The following is an 18,734-nucleotide window of genomic DNA, read 5'->3' as shown; positions in this document are numbered from 1 at the left end:
TGTTTATCAGGGAATCTGAATGGATCTTCCGGCTGGGGACCATTCACCCTGACGGCCTGAATGAGAAGATCAACTGGAATAGCCTCACTTAGCTAATAGTGTTAGGCTTCCAGTTTATCCATTATTATCTGGTTTTTCTCTGTCTCAGAATAGATTGCTCTCTAGTCTGCATGCATTATTTGTATCTGGTGTTCACATGCTGCTTTTGTATGTTTATGTATTTATACTGTTTTGTATTTTTTGTCTGTAGACTCTACCAATTGGTCGAATGGCCCGGCATGCCACTGAGGGATGTGGTCGTCACGTGATGGAGGTGTCCTGCAGTTGGAAGCATGACCTAAGGCTGTGTTCCTGGTAGGACCTTCTGAACATATGGCCATCCATTATCCTTGGAGGCCGCTGGAGCTGGATCAATGAGGTATGTGGTCTTTTTTTGTTTTGTAATGCCAGACCCGGGTGCCGCTTACCGCCGACGCACAGTACTCAAGCTCCGTGAGGTGTATGGAGCGCACACCTTCCGGGTGGATGAGACGCACGCGAGGTTGCTAGGCAGCCAGCCGGCGACGTCACTCCCCGGAAGCAGTGCGCGGTTCACTTCCGGTAGCGGGATGCGTGCAGCCGGCGTCTGAACGGAACACCTGGGATATAAAGTGTGTACTAGTTGTAATGTTTCTTGCTGTAGGTGTGGGGCTGAAGACGGGACTAAACCCCCGAAACGTTCCCCTGTTACCCATTACAATCTTTTACCGCATTTAAACGTCTCCTGAGTGACGTTATTTTCCCTGCGGGGATTGGACCAGTATAAATATATGTATTTATACCAACCAGTCGGTCTGGCACTCAATGGAGGAAAAACAGCTACCCGGGTGCCCCCCTGGGGAAACATGTAGTAATGACAGCTTCTTTCTTGGTAATCCATTACCAGATTTGGTTTTATGTAGGTCTCAAGACACCACAGCATTGACATCCACACAGCTTAGAGGTCAGGATGTCAATGCTGTGGTGTCTTGAAAAAGGCCCTCTAGTGTATATATATATATATATATATATATATATATATATATATATATATATATATATATATATATATACATACAATGTTGGAATGTGGATCTGTCATTCTGGAATTACAGAAAGCTGACATATTGTTATTCCCCAACAACACAGGGCTTTCCTTTATCCATTGATATCTCAGGATTTCTCACATAGCAGAGGATAATGTATAGTCGAATAAATAATATTGCATTTGCTCATATTGTGAATTTCTCATATGAAATGACAGTACTGTTCATTGTCTTCAGTACCTGCCAACATGTTGGAGATTAAACTATAACCATTTATTTGCAGTCATGAATAACTTCTGAAGATATATCTTTCCTTTGTGGGCACAAGATATTCGTAAAATGCAATGATCTATACATTCACAACTAAATTAATTGGTTGTGGCACAAAATGTTTACATTCAGTATGTTTATATTCAGAATTCCGTCATTGTCGACCATAGTGAATGTAGGCCTTCTGTTCATGGTGACATCTGAATGTATACCAATTATAGCAAATCTGTGGCAGGGCATGCTGGGATGTGTAGTTTTACAACAGCTGGAGGGCCATGAGTTTGACACCACTGTGCTATAGTAATCACATGTAAATCCTGTGTAGGTGATCAGTTCTTAAACCTGCATCAGCTGAGCACAGGGGAGAAAGAATTAGATAATTTTTTTAGGTCATGCCATTTTTTTAGGTCATGTCGTCATAGAAAGTCAGTAGATTAATTGCATTAAAAGTGTTGTTATTGGAAAGTAAACTTATTAGACCATGTAAAAACGACAATCCCCCCCCCCCCCCCCGCCATAGAGTGGTTGAGCGGTGGGGGCTGGTTGCAAATCCCCCACCCCCATGGAGCGACGCGGCAGCTGCATCATGTCGACCATCAGTCATGTTGACATTCATGCATGTCGACCGATTGGTGTCGACCTAATTCTTGTCGACCTAGTTCATGTCTATCCAATGATACATACACTTCTGAATGGTATGCATTTGTTAGGTCAACCACTATTTGTCGAGTAACAATATATTGACACATGGTCTCTATAAATTTAACTTACTTACTGACTTACTAGTTGGGCATTGACAAAAGGTCACCACAAGCAAAAGGTCGATAAAAGTTTTTAATGATTTTTTGATTTGTTCATATTGTACCATCCCAGCGGGCAAATACTTTCCATATACGTTTTGGAGTTTTGGTTGTGTCAACCTTTTGTCAATAACAAAATAGACCATATTGAACATTTTCATATGTAAAACCATTGACTGCCTACCAATAGTGGTCGACCTAATTACTGCCAATCTAGATATTGTTGACCTAATGACTCATACCTATTGAGTTGGGGTACGCGTTTAGATCCAAAGAACTAGTATCCTTGAAAAAGATCCTAGTTCTTTGGATCGAAACGCGTTGGAGCAGACAAGGAGTAACCAGAACCAGATTCGACGATTGTGGCTCTCTGTCATACACACCCTGGATCCGGATTTTCTACCAGGTTGTAGACTTTGTTTTATATCTGACCTATCGAAAAATCTAGGAGCTCTGGCGATATCCTCACTTGTGTTTTTATCTGTCATCCTGTTTGGTGAAAAAGTGTAATAAAGACCCCTGTTTTGAAACCACGCTGTGTGACAAGTTAAAGAAACCTTTATATTTGTTTCTATGTGAGTTGCGGTATGCACCATATCTCTATTCCTGTGGGGCATATAAAAGATACCTTTTTGTGAGAGAAAACGGATCCCTATTGTGAATTGGGGTACGATATCACCAAAAGATACCTTGATAGGTTTTTCCTACTTATCTTTGATGTGAGTTGGGGTACACATCACGTTTCCCTAGCAACTCTGGTGGAAGGGCAATCAACACCTATCCTTTAAAACACGGGTGGAAAAGAAGAATTGTATTTGTGACGTACCTCACCATATGTATTTTATGTATTCTTCTTTGCATGGACTTTGTTAAAAACCTGAAAACCTGCATTTGAGTATATATCGGGATTTCTGGGAGGAACCTCTGGAAACACCCTGTGGAAAAGGGAAGTAACATATTTATTATCAGCGCCAGTGTGTCTCCATTTGTACTTTATGGGATCCTGACATTTACACCTACACATCGTTATCTCTCACATAACTAATATCTAACATTATATCTACATTCATACCTTTATAATCTTACCAACTCAGAGTTTGATATTTTTCCACATGATTTCCATAGCTTATTTAAGAAGCAAATTATTCAAAGCATATCTTTAGCACCTATTCAAATACATTATTGTTTATTTATGACCTCCCAGAAGGGGCTGGAAAGTGCCTGCTGTTGAGACGGAGAAACACTTGGTCGGACGCTGACTGGCTGGCTGCTTGGAGTCCGAGGCTGCACTGTGCCCCCGGGGAAACTCGGGGTGCCGAACATGCACGGGTGATCCCAAAATCACCATGCACTAGTAAGCACTAGCACTGCGCACTTTCCCTCTAGGTATGCGCTTCACGTCCTTACCTCGTCCTTTTGGATGGGGTAGGACAATTTTTCACACCCCCACCCTGGCCTTCTGGCTAGGGTCCTTTATTATTTATTTCTCTTCCCCCTCTCACGTTTGTCACTTTTCACGTTCCTTGTTTTTTTGTAGTTTGTCACGTTTTTTTGGGCAGTGTGGTCGACCCTTTCGGGCCTTCCATTTCCCCAATGTGCCGAAGCTCTCGCCTTTTGGGGAGAGCTTGGTGCCCCCCCCGAGGACGACCCCGAGCTGCAAGGCGGAGGGAAGTCCACAGCGGGTCTCTCCAAACCACGGGGTGCGGAGGACCCACCGTCCTAACCCTTTCGGGGGTTGAGGAATGAGGGTCTCTCTAAGCTTCGGCGAAGAGGACCCACCGTTCCCTATTTTCCCCTCTTCGGCCTTATGGTTGAGAGGGGTTAGGGGAAAAACGGGGCCCTGTCTCTTCGGAGACGGACCCATTCGATCGCACGGCCTCCTTTGCACGTGTTTAGGCACAGCACTGGTGGTGGGGAGCACACCTCGGGCTCCTGAGTTTTTTCAAACTCATCAATCTTCCTACCTCTCTCCAAACTTCTCTTACTTTATTACAGTCCAAAAAATATGCAATAAATCTGCATTCCCTTCCGCACATCTCCAGCAAGTATTTACCTGTGTTGGGCAGATTTTGTTTATTTTATCTGGTTTATAATAAGCTATGTGTAATAATTTCATATATCTGGTACTTGTTTCCTAGCACGGCCACAACGATCATAATCGCGGTCATCGGGGGTAAAATCGGGGCCATCGCGGGCATCGCATGTGCAAAAAAATCGGGTGCGATGGGCCAGACGCGATGCCCGCAATTTCCCCATAGAGAACAATGTTAAATGCCTCAATTTACCCGCGATGACCCTGATTTTCCATAGGAAACAATGTGAAATGGATCAATTTACCCAAATTATCATAAAGAACAATGGTAAATGGGCCAATAAGCACCCCTGAACATTAAAATGTCCCCCCAAAAGTACTAGACGCCACCCCGCGATCAACGTGAACCCGAAGCGTGGCGAGCGCAGCGAGCCCGCGAGGGGCGGCGGTACGCGTCCTCCAACCTTTTCATACCCCCACTATCCACGTCGGCGTGGAGTTGAGAATAGAATAGTGTGGCGAGCGCAGCGAGCCACCGAGCCCGAAGCGTGGCGAGCGCAGCGAGCCCCGCGAGGGCACGCGGATACCTTCACAGTTATACGCGTCCCCTCGCGGGCTTCCCAGGTGTCCATGGCGACGCGGACACCTGTGAAGCCCGCGAAGGGACGCGTTTACCTGTGAAGGTATCCGCGTCCCCTCGCGGGGCTCGCTGCGCTCGCCACGCTTTGGGCTCAGTGGCTCACTGCGCTCGCCACACTATTCTATTCTCAACTCCACGCCGACGTGGATAGTGGGGGTATGAAAAGGTCGGAGGACGCGTACCGCCGCCCCTCGCGGGCTCGCTGCGCTCGCCACGCTTCGGGTTCACGTTGATCGCGGGGTGGCGTAAACTACTTTTGGGGGTACATTTCACTGGTCAGGGGGGTTTTTTGGGGTTTCTGGCCCATTTACCATTCTTCCCTATGATGATTTGGGTAAATTGACCCATTTAACATTGTTTCCTATGGGAAATCGGATCATCGCGGGTAAATTGAAGCATTTAACATTGTTCCCTATGGGGAAATCGCGCCCATCGCGGGTGGACCATTTAAGCATTTTTAGGCGCACACGACGCGACCGACCCGATTTTTCACTGTTTTCAATGCATTTCAATGGAAAAATCGGGGGCATCGCGTCGGTCGCGTCGCAGGCCACTAAAATTACCCCTGATGGCCAAGATTTGTGGCCGTGCTAGGAAACAAGTACCATATATCTTTCTATGTGTGATATGGATTTGGTCATCTTATGTATTATCAAAAAGGTCTTCTCCCACTGCTCTTCATCTATCTAGCGCTCTCTCCTATTTAAGCTGCCCCTTCATTTATTTTCCATATTAATACTTATCAGGTTTATATACCAAAAAGTTATTCCCCCTGCCTGGTATCCTTCCCTTATTCTATTAATTACATTATTTGATAATTGCTTTAGGTCACCTTCTCTTATTTGATGTTTATTTATCCAACTTCTCATTTGTATATATATAATTCTACCATTGGTATTCCATAATTTTGTTGGATCTGCATGAATGTAATTACTCCATGTTCTCCCATTACATTTTCTAAGGTTTTTATACCTCTAGAAATCCATGACATTTCTATCCAGTCCATCTGGAATAGAATTGGTATTCTAGGTATTCTAGGTCACCCACGGTCCTCAAGGCACACCAACAGTGCAGGTTTTTTAGATATCCAGGCTTGAGCACAGGTGACTTAATTAGTTCTAAGGGATTCTGATGAAACCATCTGTCCTGAAGCCTGGATATCACTAAAACCTGCACTGTTTGGTGTGCCTTGAGGACCGTGGTTGGGAATGCCTGTTCTAGGTGATAATAAGGCAATTGCTAATGTATCAGTAGCTGTCCATTGTGATAGAATAGTTTTGCATGTTGCTGCAGCTATTTTAGCTATAAATAAGGCCCATTCTGGTGTTAGCTCTACTCTGATGTTATAGGTATTTTGTATAAATATAGCTACCTCTTTCCAATATTTTTGTACTTCCAGACAACTCCACATACAGTGGTATAGGTCTGCTCCTGGGTTTGTACATTTAAAGCAATTTGTATCCTCTGATGCTCCCATCTGAAACCTTCTTTTAGGGGTATAATATGCCCTGTGTAGTAATTTGTATTGCATTTCCATATAAGATGCTGCTACTAAAAAAAAATTATACGAACAAATGCAGACAATATTGATTGTAGAGACAGTTCAGGGAGGTCTATATTCCAGTTAACTAACCCTGACTGTACATTTTCTAATTTTAATCTGTGAATATAAAGATGAGGTGGTACATCTTCTATTCTTAGCATGACCTGTCATCTTCTCTAACCCCCCTGTTGTTTCTTTAATTGTTAATTTATTCATTATGCTAGTTACGTAACTTCTTAATTGATAATAACTAAATTTAGGAATATTAGCATCAGTATATTTGGTACTTATGTATTATCTGGGCTCCCATGTTAAATGCATCCCATTTTTTCATACCCCTACTATCCAACTACGCATGAAGTTGATTTTATATAGTGTGGCGAGCGCAGCGAGCCACCGTGCCCGAAGCGTGGCGAGCGCAGCGAGACCCGCGAGGGGACGCGGTCTCATAAGAAAAACGGGAGCCCAGATATTACATAAGTACCGTATATTTTTCTTTTAGATTTTTTGCTCCATTTTTATTATATATTTCTTTTATTCGTTTTCTCACCTGCCTCCCTTTTATTTTATTGGCAAATAATTTGGATGCTTTGTTACCCTCAAAATTTTTGCTCTATGGAGCCCATGGTATACTTTTAATAACCTGACTCCGTATAGATCCATCCCAACGGGTTTTTCAGATCTGTTGAATTAACATAGTCTATAACCTAATATACCTTAAGTTTATTTGAAAGTTGAAATGGTCCTTTAGGTATTTATTTATTTATTTATATTTCTGTATTTATTTATTTCTTTGTCGACTTATACTAGACCTCTTCTTTTCTTCTATACTTTAGTTTTTTTTTTATTTTCTCTCTTCTTTCTTCTCCACATTTATACTGTACTAACTGTATATTTAATATTGATTAGGGCACATTTAAATATGTCTATCTGAGTAGTGGACTGAGGTATCCTGAAGATTATACACATATTAGCAGTATCGACTACGAATAGGGGTAGGGATACGATGTGTTGGTACCCTGGTCCCTATACTGTTTTGTTTTTCCTTTTTTATAACCAAATTTTGGATATTAACAAAGGTTTACAAAAATAGGGGGTTATATACCCGTATAATTCAGGATGTATGTATATCTGTTTTATATGGATTATTATACCTTGATATGTATATTTGTGTTTATTATAAGTATATGTGAAAATGATAAGTAAAAACTTTTGCTAATAAACAAAATGATAACATATGTTGAAATTTCAACATATTTTATTGCCACTCCTCTCTTCTCACTTGCAAAGTATGCTTTAGTATAATTATGATCTCCCATTTTGGGTGCCTTAATCCTGAAAAATTAGTCTCTTGCATTGCTGCTATCTCTATTTAATGCATATGTAAATATTGGAGAACTCTTTTCCTTTTTTGAGGTGAGTTTAGACCTTTTGCGTTAATCGTCAATATCTTAACCATCATTCTTTCTTTTACTTTTGCTTCTGTCTCTCTTCCTTATCTTCCTTATCTGGGCTTTTCAGCTTTCTTCCTGATACCACTCCCTGAGTTTCTCTTCTTAACATCTGTACCTGACATTTCAACACACTCTAAAATCTGATACATGCAACATTTACATCTACACTTACATTGACACATATTTTGTGCTCTATTGTTGTTCTTAGAGCCTTTTTGGTCTCTATGCATTGAGACTCCTTATGTTTTCAGGGGGTAGTGGTTTACTAACCCAACGCCTATATTATATATTTAACGTCTTTGTGTTTCCATCCATTTTATCTAAACCAGAATATGTTTTGCCATATTATCGTTCTTTTTCCTGCCCTCCACCTCTGCCCCTATCTTAAGTCTCCCTCTCCTCCCTTCTTCTCTCTCCCTCCCACCTCCTCAAATAAATCAATACACAATTAAATATATATCTATCAAGTGCACCTTGGTACACCAATGCGCCATGTCGACACCCCCACAATTCCAACATATTAAAATACCAACGCAGTTAAAATGTCGACATGTCGCATCAGCTCACGATCTAGACATATTTCTATATAATTCGTGACAGTGATAGTGGTATCATTCTCCTATAAAAAGATGTAATGTGCATACTGAAACATGTATTCCTCTCTCCAACCGTGACTTTATATGTCGCATTTTTATATTCTTATACAAAAAAGGGCTTGATTAAGAACTTTCCCCTTCCTTTTCTTCCCCTCTCTCTCCCTCCACATAACTTTTATGGAGGGGAGTGGAGGGGGGTGGAGGGGACTATATTTCTTCCAATCCAATTTAGTTACTAAAGTTTTACATGATTTTTGCTTTACTGCCCAACTCTGATCCATTCCTCCCAGATTGGTCGGGAGTCCTCCACTCTTCTCTCTGGATATCTAATTCCCCAATCCTTGAGCACATTAAGTCCTTCTTCTTTGGGAAACCCCATTTGTACGCAATCCCTGCATCTCTTAATGCTGCTGTGATCTTGCTTAGGGATCTTCTTTTCATCAGGGTTTCAGCTGATCAAGCATTATGCATCTGCAATGTACCCAAAGGCTCTGTCATAGCTTTATCTCTCGTAGCTCTCAAGATTTGGTCTTTTACTTGTGGATAATGTATTTTCATGATCACATCTCTGGGCGCATCTTGGGGGGCCCTTTTAACTTTGGGTAATGTATGTATCCGGTCTATCAATATTTTTGAGGCCGGTATATCTGGAAGTAACTTTTGGAATTCTTTCTGGACATGATGTTCTAGATCCTTTTTTTGTATATACTCTGGTATTCCTCTTATCTTAAGGTTATTTCTCCTCAATCGGTCTTCTAAATTCATTGTCTTATCCCTCAAAGCTCTTAGTTCTTCTTGAGTACTCTGTTGTCTATTTAAAAGTTTGTTGTGAGATTTTACTATCTCTGTGATTTTATTCTCCAGTTGGTCGGTTCTACTTCCTAATTCAACGATCTCCTTTTTTTTTCATGTATTGTGGATGAGAGTTGGTGGTGATATCTTTTTTAAATTCTGATATCAATTGGAGCATCTTTCGCAATGTAATCGGTTCATACATTTCATCCTTTCTCTCATTTTCTGGCGATGTTGGATTTGATTTTTGTTGGGAGGAATAATTTGATTGGGCAGTTATGGAAGAAAAAGACTGTCTTCCTTTCTCATTTTCTTTTCCTTTCAGGGTAGAGGGTTTTAAAAAAGTTAGCTGAAGTGTCTAGAGGGGGTTAGCTCTTTTTGGGGACATATTTCTGTTCTTCCTCTGTAAGAGATATAAATTATATCATTATACATTTCTTCTCTCTCTTTTCTTTCCCCTTTCTTATTTTTTTTTCAAATATTCATTCTGGTGGCGTTGGTTGACTTTATTTCCATATTATTTTAGCCATTTTTCAAACTTTTTATTTTGGTGCTGTGGTTGAGGTCTATTCTTCCCCAGTGTCTCAGTTTAAATGAAGCTTATCTCCCACGGCTTGGATGTTTTATTTATTTTATCCCCAGACTATGGCATCTAATTTATTTATAATCCTCTGGGGTCTCTCCATTTTTCTTATATTAGTAAGGAAAGCAGGAAAGCGAGTGGGGATTATGCACATATGGGGTTGCGGGCGGTTGTAATACAGTCTGTTATTGTATAAGTACTAGTGCACGCCTGGGTTTATGACCTATTTTCGGTCTGTATGCACCCTTCTTCTATCTCTTGTTCTCTCCTCCTCTTTCCACTGTCCCTCAGTGTGGTGTCCCTCAGTGTGGATGAGGTAGGGGATGGGGGGCTCAGCGTCTCACCTCTCCAGCTGCACGCACTCATTTCTCCCGCTGGCAGCTGTTCCAGTCTTTCCCCGCCTGTTACTGCAGGGGTCTGGGGCTGATTTCTGCGAGGTCTACACCGCTCCCGTCCTGGTCTCTCTGGGCGTTCTGTGCACAACGTGCACTGCGTTTCCCTGTGCCATCCAGCACCTGCACTCACTTCCAGTCCTCTTCGCCTCCTTTTCGCGGGGTCTTAGCCGCATCAAGTCTCTGTTGCCATCTCACAATCAAGTCTGCTAGGGGAAGGTAATGCGTCTATCTCTGCACCTAATTCTGGGCAGCTGAGGCACGAGTTCCTCTTGCTGGTTCTCTCCTGCCTGCACCGACCCGCGTGGCGTGACTTCCACGCCCTCTGCCATTTTATCAGTTTTGAAGCTTAGTACATCCGGTCCCAGACCTGATGTACTAAGCTTTTTGCTCATTAAGATGAAGGTGTTTTGCTCATTAAGATGAAGTTTTGCAACTGAATTAGAGCAAATTATTACTACAGATGGAGCTGGGCTCCATCTTGCTGGCGAATCGCCAGAATGTCACCGCTGGCAATCCGCCAGCAGCCCGGCTCTCATCTGACTGAGACGCGCGTGCGTCTCACGCGCACCTCAGTTTCCGGACGGCAGGGCGACGGGAACCCTGTCCGTCTCCGCTTCAGGGAGACGGACAGGGTCAGGGGGGGTGCCGGGGAGGTGGTGGGGACCCCGGGTGACCGCCGACAAGCCGACGGGGACCCGGGGGAACCGCGCAAAAGGGGATGCGCACGCATCTCGTGCGCGCGCGTCCCCTTTCGCAGATACAGATGGTGGGTGGCGGGGGATGGCGGCTGGCGTCGCCATCCCCTGCAAAGAAGAGACCCGTGCCATCTGTATATTACTGTCCAATTGTGGTCACTCACTGTCTGCCCACGTCTGAATTAGGTTTTGATAGGAACTGTGGGTATTATTTGACCCATATACAAAGCAATTCGATGTCACTTGATATTTCTTCCCCCTTGTTGTTTTCTTTTTTTACAACTATGTATCTTACTTTTCTTTAATCTACTTTTATTTTCCTGTGCACTGTTTATCTCTGATGCCTTTTATTTAAATGTGCTTTTAACCCAGTAATTATAACTTTGCAAGATCCTACGGTGTTATCCATGTATCTGCATGATGAGGATTCATAGAGGAACATTAGACTTATAAAGATGGAGTGTATAATAAAAGGAGGGGCCGACAGAAATGCTTTAGAGTTCTGTATTTGGTTGCTTGTGCGCCAGCTGCTCAGATTCCTGTGACACCCACAATTCTTTGCTTTGTGCGCCCATATACCCCCTCTCATGGATGTTACTATTGATCACTTACAAGTTATATTTAGATCATCCACATTATTACTATGTCTGTGCTGTTATCACAGATTGATAAATTGTCTAGTACTATTATGCACCTGCTGGGGCAAAGATCCCTGCTAGCGTGCTGAGCCAATAGGTAATAAACATTGGTGATTTCAGCTAATAAATCCCAGGAATTTGAGCCTGTTAGGGCTGACATTTTCCCCTAATGAAACTGAGCAGCTTCTCCGTAGGAAAGATAGCATCAGCAACAGTTTAACACCTGTCCCTTGCATCAGTCACAATGTGGCACAATGTCATAATGGGTTCCCTTTGGACAGCACTATAATAAGCTCACGTTGCAGTTAGGTGGGAAGCCAAGCATGCGTTTTCTACCTCTATACATACACTGTAGAGAAAAGATTAATTCTGTACATTGACTAATTCTCATGTATATATTTTCTGTACAAAAATGTCAATCATTGCTATTTAGAAGTCATTGATAACTAGGAGAATATTCCCTGTAAGTCAGGATCCCGAATATCAGGCTTTAAACAATCAGGACTCAAATATCGATATACTGACCATCGGAATCCCCGCTGTCAGGAGGTCACCCGGCACCCACACCCACACCCACACACACACACACACACACACACACACACACACTCTCTCCTTTTTCCCATGTAATACTCTTTCTAAACGGCGCTTGTGCAGAAGATACAAAGGGCTTTGTCACTGTGCCGAAGTGTTTCTGTAACCTGCACTATTTTCCTGGATATCTCACTCAAAAGATAGCACTGTGGAACTTGTTACAGGCATAACGATATAGATGCAGGTTATGCACTATAGGGCCCCCATTTGCATAACACACCCTGCACCCTTTGTAGTTATGACTGTAGATTAAAATTCTATATACTAATGTAACTGGTGCAGAGATAATAATTTCATGATTTTATTGCAGGCAGTGGCATTAGATATTTGTAGGACCCATACCAAAAGTTTGTAAGGGACCCCATGTACCACCAAATGGTGAAAAATATATATGACACGTATCTTTGACAGGGAAGGTTAGCCATATATTCAGCTCTTGGTCCCATAACAGCTGCATTAACTGCACCTATGGTAGTTGAAGCAGGCAGGGCCGGTGTGAGGCATCTCTGCATGGGGGGGGGGGGTGGTGTTGATGCGGCTGACGTGGCCGCCATTTTGCTTCAGGCAGGATGTTGCCGGAGATGGCGCAGCATCACTTCCCAGGGGGGGGGGGAGAGAGTGAGGGAGCAGCGTCCTGCTCCACGGGGCGGTTACAGATGCGGCGACAGCCGCAGCTCCGGCTGGGCTCCAGGGGGGTCAGTGGAGTGCAGGCGCAATCCAGATGTGGGGGTATGGCTCACTCACCTGCTCCAGTCCCAGCTACTTTCTTCTTGCTCTCCTTCTTGCTCACCTCAGGCGCTGGCGGGAGCTTTGTTGCTGCTGCTGCTTCTGCTGCTCACTACTGCCCTCCAGTAGCTGGCGCCCTATCTATCTATCTATCTATCCATCTAAGGGTAACACTGCTCCTCATCTCTGTGGTCCTGCCGGTGGCCACTGGTGAGCAGCTGATGGAGCTCCATTTGTGGGACAGATACACACCTGTGTAGGTGCAATAGCATCCCCTCTCCACCATACACTGCCCCTATATAAACTGTAACCCAATTCCCTTCCATATTCTGCACACCCCACCATATACTGCCCCTGTATATACACACTGCACCTCCATACCTATCCATATAGTGCCCTCTATATTAGAGATGGGCTCCGGGGCCGAAGATTGTATTTGGATTTGTCGCTGGTATTTGTATTTAGATTTGTCAAGTAGCAGTGAAAGGCTTTGGATTTGGATTTTTTTCAGAAATGGTAAAAAAAAGCCCAAATCACGTAATTTTTGCGTTTTGTTTTTTTTGTCCCTAGAGTAATATTAACCTCAATAACATTAATTTCCGGCCCTTTCTAGACAATTTTGATCACTTTACAGCTCACAATGTTGTTTTCATTCAATTTAGGCCAGGGTCTGCATCAAGCTGGCTGGTTATTATACTAGGCTACAGAACCTCGGCACAAGGTTGTTGGTAGTTTGTTACATACTGTATCAATGAAACACTGCCTCACAGCAGTGGGATTACTGAACGGTGATGCAAGATGGAATTGTCCCTGGGCTCACTCACCCACTCTTACATGCACCTTGCACACTTGAACACAAATCAGTCATTTCAGTCAGAGGGACTGCCAAAACTGTGACTGAAATGACTGGTTCGTTTTGGCCCCCACAGTAAAAGAAGCAATGCTTAAAATAGCGCATAATAATAACAAGAAGAATATCAAGAAAAATGAAGAGGAGCAAGGTGGAATTGTCCCTGGGCTCATCCACCCTTTGCTTGTAAAAAAAAGGACATGCAAAATGCACACTTGAACACAAACCAATCATTTCAGTGGTCCAACACTGCGTGGAGGCAGAACAATCACGCACGGAACTTCTAACAGTATCTCACTATGGTGTATTGGGGTGCAGTGCACACAAACAATAAACAAGAACAAAATATTTTTTATTTTTTTGAGGACGCAGCTTGTCCAACACTGCGTGGAGGGAGGACAAACACACACGGAACATCTGACAGTATCGCACTATGGTGTACTATTGGGGTGCAGTGCACACAAACAATAAAAAAGAGCAAAGCGCAAGAGTGAGTGACCCAGCACAAGAGGGACCCAGCACAAGAGGGACCCAGCACAAGAGTGACTGACCCAGCACAACACCCACAAAGCTATGTACTGTTCGGAAGCGTGGGAGAAATGGTGCCAAATACATGAGACGCAGAGACTTTAAAGACTTGCCGTCTCGCGAGAATCCAATGCGGGACTTTGCCGGTCGGCGGCACTCCAGTTTCCAAACAAAGCCGGAAACTCATGACGCGGACGGCTCGGGGGCAATGTTCGGAGTGGTTTGGATACCTTGGAATCTGGACCGCTCATCTCTACTCTACATACAGGTCACCTTTTCTTCCATACAATGCTCCTACCATATACCACATGCTCTGCAGTCTTTCTTCAGTCCATATACTATATGCTGCACCCTCAGTTTTCTTGCCATTCGGGGACTTGCCAACAAATAGAAGCAGGAAACATATGCAGGGTCCACCAAGCGACCCATCAGGACTCAAAGAGGAGGCAACGGGGACACGTTTGGCCACTTACCGGCAGAGAAAGAAGGTGAATCAGTCTGGCAGAAAGGGGTGAGACTCTGTGAGGGGTAAGCAGTGCGTCAGCTCCCAGCAGCACGAGTTCCAGTAACCAATTTTTGGAAATCCCTGACAGACCTTTAAATATTAGTGGCAATAAGTATAGTATGATGCTGCACAATTGCATGGTGTGTGACAACAAAGGTGAAGATGTACCAGTAAATCGGAAATCCAGGAAAGGTTTTGTTCTTCCCTGAATGAAAAGCACTGACATGATCAGCGTAGACAAATAATCCATTGCTCTTTTCCTCTAAATATGCCCTTTTCAATATTAGACAGGCACAAAATGAATTGTTCTTGCCAGTGAAAGTTCTATGACAAAAGTGAGAATATTCAGATAAAATTATTTCACTGTATATCTTTGTAGATGATATATTAATACAGGTTGAGTATCCCGTATCCGTATATCCAAACACCAAAATATTCCAAAAACTGTGGTTTATCAGAATATTTTTTTCCCCCGTTGCCCCTTTTTTCATATTTACCACGTCCCCTGGCATTCACGGTGGGCTTCAGGATCCTCTTCAGCTGCATCTCCGGTCCCTTGGGTGCATTGCGCCCGTGCGCGGGCACACCGGTGATGTCACCAGCGCAATGCACCCTTGGGACCACTGAAGAGGATCCTGAAGGCCGCCGTGGACACCGTCAGGGCACCACCAGGGTACCAGGTAAGTATGTTAAAAAAAATATCCTAAAAACCGGTAAAATACCTTATCCAAAATGCTTGTGGTCCCGATCATTTCGGATAAGGGATACTCAACCTGTATATCAATTTACTTTGCTTGGCAACTTTACAGATTCATAGAAATTAATGAAATTAGTAAGTCATTTTTAAAGTAAAAATGAAAGATTATAAGTGCTTATATAAACAGCTAATATTTACATGATCACTTGAGTATTATTAATAATGTTGTAGTAACTAATGGTAAAAACGACACAATACTACCTAGAAAATAAATACCTGGCCGCCTACTTCTGACCTCAGCTCTGCTTAGGATAAGATTTTGTTTTGAATTCACCAACACGTTGCATAATGCTGTACGAACTATGGTAACCGTATAAATCCCAATTCATGCCACTAAGTATAAATATGAAGAGAAGCATAAATAGATGTTTCCAGTATGGAGTACAGAGCTCGGTAGATGTAATCTGTGATATTTTTGGTACAGCACTCTGTGCTCTAGAGCTGCAGTTGTGTTTGTTTTTCTCTTAGCTGGAACTACTTCTCCATCTGCAGAACATTTGCTGTTACTGCATCCTGTAAACTTCATAATATCCACATTTCCAATAGAAGCTTCTGTAAAAGCACATTACAAACCCTGGTATAACTGTAATCATTGAATTTAACAAAACATTTTAGATAGATCATTCAATATTGTGCCATTTAGATAAAGTCACAGGATAAATTTACTATGGGCAGCATCTCTCACTTCTAAAAACTCACACTTTAGTAAATGTACTCCTTAGAATTAACCTGCACTTATGATATGGAAACCAATATTTTATAGATCATTTTTAAAACACAAAACAAAAATGTGCTTATTGTGGGATTTCTTTGGGGCAGCACAGACGGTGTTATGATTATCATTACTGCCTCACAGCACAGAGGTCATGGGTTTGATTCCTGCCGTGGTCCTAACTGTGCAGAGTTTGTATATTCTCCCCATGCTTGCATGGGTTTACTCTGGGTACTCTAGTTTCCTCCCACAATCCAAAAATATACTGGTAGGTCAAAAGACATATTAACCCTAGAATTAATGTGCCAGGGACGTGCAGGCAGGGGAGGCAGTGCCTCACCTGTCAATAACTGATAAAAAAATGCAAAGATGATATTTATAACACATACTGTGTAATAAATATCTTATTTTTTTATTATTATTTATGGAGTAAGTCGCTGTGTGGGAGGCAGCGGGAGCTGTGCCTCCCACTGACAATTAAAAACTGTCAGCAGCGCGGGGCGGGGCTAAGCAGCAAGGAGAGTAGAGGCTGAAATGCCCATTGAAAAACAATGGGGAAGCGGCACCAACTCCTCTGGCTCAGTGACAGGAAAGTGCCTTCAGCCCACATCACAGTACGCCCCTTTCACTGAGACAGATGTGACTGGACAGCAGATCAGTCTGTCAGTGTATACTCCCCTCTGAGACCCCAAGGAGACTGTCTGAGCTTCCCCTGGAGCCCTTAGCACTCTACAGCAGAGGTGCCTGTCATCAGAACTATGAGTCTCTCTATGTAACATGTAACTGTACCATGAGGAGGGAGGGAACTGCGGAATATGTGGAAGGGGATTTAACTGCTATGGAGAGGGGGGCAATTGTGTTTAAGGGGAGAGTGGGTAAGTGTATACCATTGGGAGGTCTGTAACTATCGTGGTGAGGCTCATTATGGGTCAGGGACATTACTGTGGACATTATGCACAAGCAGCATTACTCTGGAATTGTGCACATGCAGCAATACTGTGGGTATTTTGTGCAAGTGGCATTACTGTGGGACGTAGGGTGAGGGAGGACATTAGTGTGATAGAGCACAGGCCGCAGGTTCAAGGAGTGCGTCAGAGTGATAGAGGACAGGCCACGGGGTTAGGGAGTGCGTCATGGTACTATAGCACAAGCTGTGGGGTATGGGAGTACGTCAGTGTGATAGAGCCTAGGACACGAAGTGAGGGAGGGCGTCAGTGTCATAGAGCGCAGGCTGTGGGGTGAGGAAGTGTGTCAGACTGATAGAACGCAGGTCGCAGAGTGAGGGAGCACGTCAGTGGGATTGAACGCAGACTGCAGGGTGAGGGAGTGCATCAATTTGATAGAGTGTAGGCTGCATTGCGTCAAGCTTATCTTCCAGCATAGAGGTGGGGGGTTATAGCGTTTGAGGGGGGGGAGCCTAGAAATATCAGAGTATAGGGCCCCAAGAGTTCTGTTGCCGGGCCTGTCAGTGTGTAAGAGCTGCACTGACAGCTCTTACACATACACACACACACACATATGTTATACAACATTAATTATATAAAAAAATGTATCCCCCTCCCGAGTCCGCGCACACTGATTTTTATGTTCCCATCACATCAGCTTCACATGTATTTTTATCTCTTTCTAAATTTAACAGCCTGCTCATCACAATAAGTTTGATGAGCAGACAGAGGTGTGGGCAGCGGTGGTAGTGGGAGGTGGGTGTAGCGGGCAATGGCAGTGAGTACTGCTAATTCCGTTGCCACTACCGCCGATGCCCACTATTCTCATTGGCAGTGGCGGTAGCCGTAGGCGGGGCATGGGTGAAGAAGGAAGACTCCGTTTAATAAAATATTTTAAAACCAGTGTTTTTATTGTAATATTTCCTTTCCAGATTATAGGTACCCGCGGGCCTTTAATACCCCACATGCTGGTACAGGCTTGCTGGGACCTGTTGTCCTACTGTACAGGACAATATTACTTTTTAAACCAGTTATCAAACAGTTATCACGCCCGCACCCACCGCCCAGGTGTGCGGAGGATAGCCCTGGGCTTCAGCCCAGGCTTGGGGTGCCCTGGAGAGGGGGCACTCCTTAAGTTGGAGTTACCCACTTCCTCAAGAAATCCCGGCCTGGGCTGACTAGTCATGGTGGGTAATGTTTTGGCCACGGGGCCTCGTCAAGCATGTCCACTGGCTATGGCATAACACCCCCTGCTAATGGTGCTGATCTCTAAAATACAGGGAACCCCCAACTTGTTTTGTTCCCCATATTTTGGTAACCAGGGCCAGCTCCAAAGCCTGGTGCTGGTCCCTAAAATACAGGGGACCCCACTAACTTTGCCCCCCTGTATTTTAGGAACCAGGGTCCAAAAGCTAGCTTAAGAGCCCAGTGCTGGTTCTTAAGACATGGGGGACTCCTACTAATTTTGTCCCCTGAATTTGGTAACCAGGGCTCTAAAAGCCTGGTGCGAGAGGGGGTGTGTGGGAGCCTGGCTGGGTGCCTCACTGGCCGCTGACCTCATGCACACATCATTCCCAATCAAAGACCATATGGATGTTAAAGTATGAAAAAGTCTC

At 43.8% G+C, this 18,734-nt stretch overlaps 1 long non-coding RNA gene across 1 annotated transcript in view; it reads left to right on the top strand.

The window, feature by feature from the left end:
• Positions 1-304: 304 nt before the first annotated feature.
• Positions 305-18,734, top strand: part of LOC146030671 (uncharacterized) — a 91,551-nt gene continuing 73,121 nt past the window's right edge. Inside the window, exon 1 of the long non-coding RNA XR_014456167.1 lies at positions 305-418. This is a non-coding gene — a long non-coding RNA (uncharacterized LOC146030671). The remainder of the gene's footprint in view (positions 419-18,734) is intronic.

This window comes from Crinia signifera, chromosome 1 (assembly GCF_055691185.1).
Source record: "Crinia signifera chromosome 1, ASM5569118v1, whole genome shotgun sequence".
Classification (NCBI taxonomy): domain Eukaryota; kingdom Metazoa; phylum Chordata; class Amphibia; order Anura; family Myobatrachidae; genus Crinia; species Crinia signifera.
This window is presented reverse-complemented; position numbering and strand designations above follow the sequence as displayed.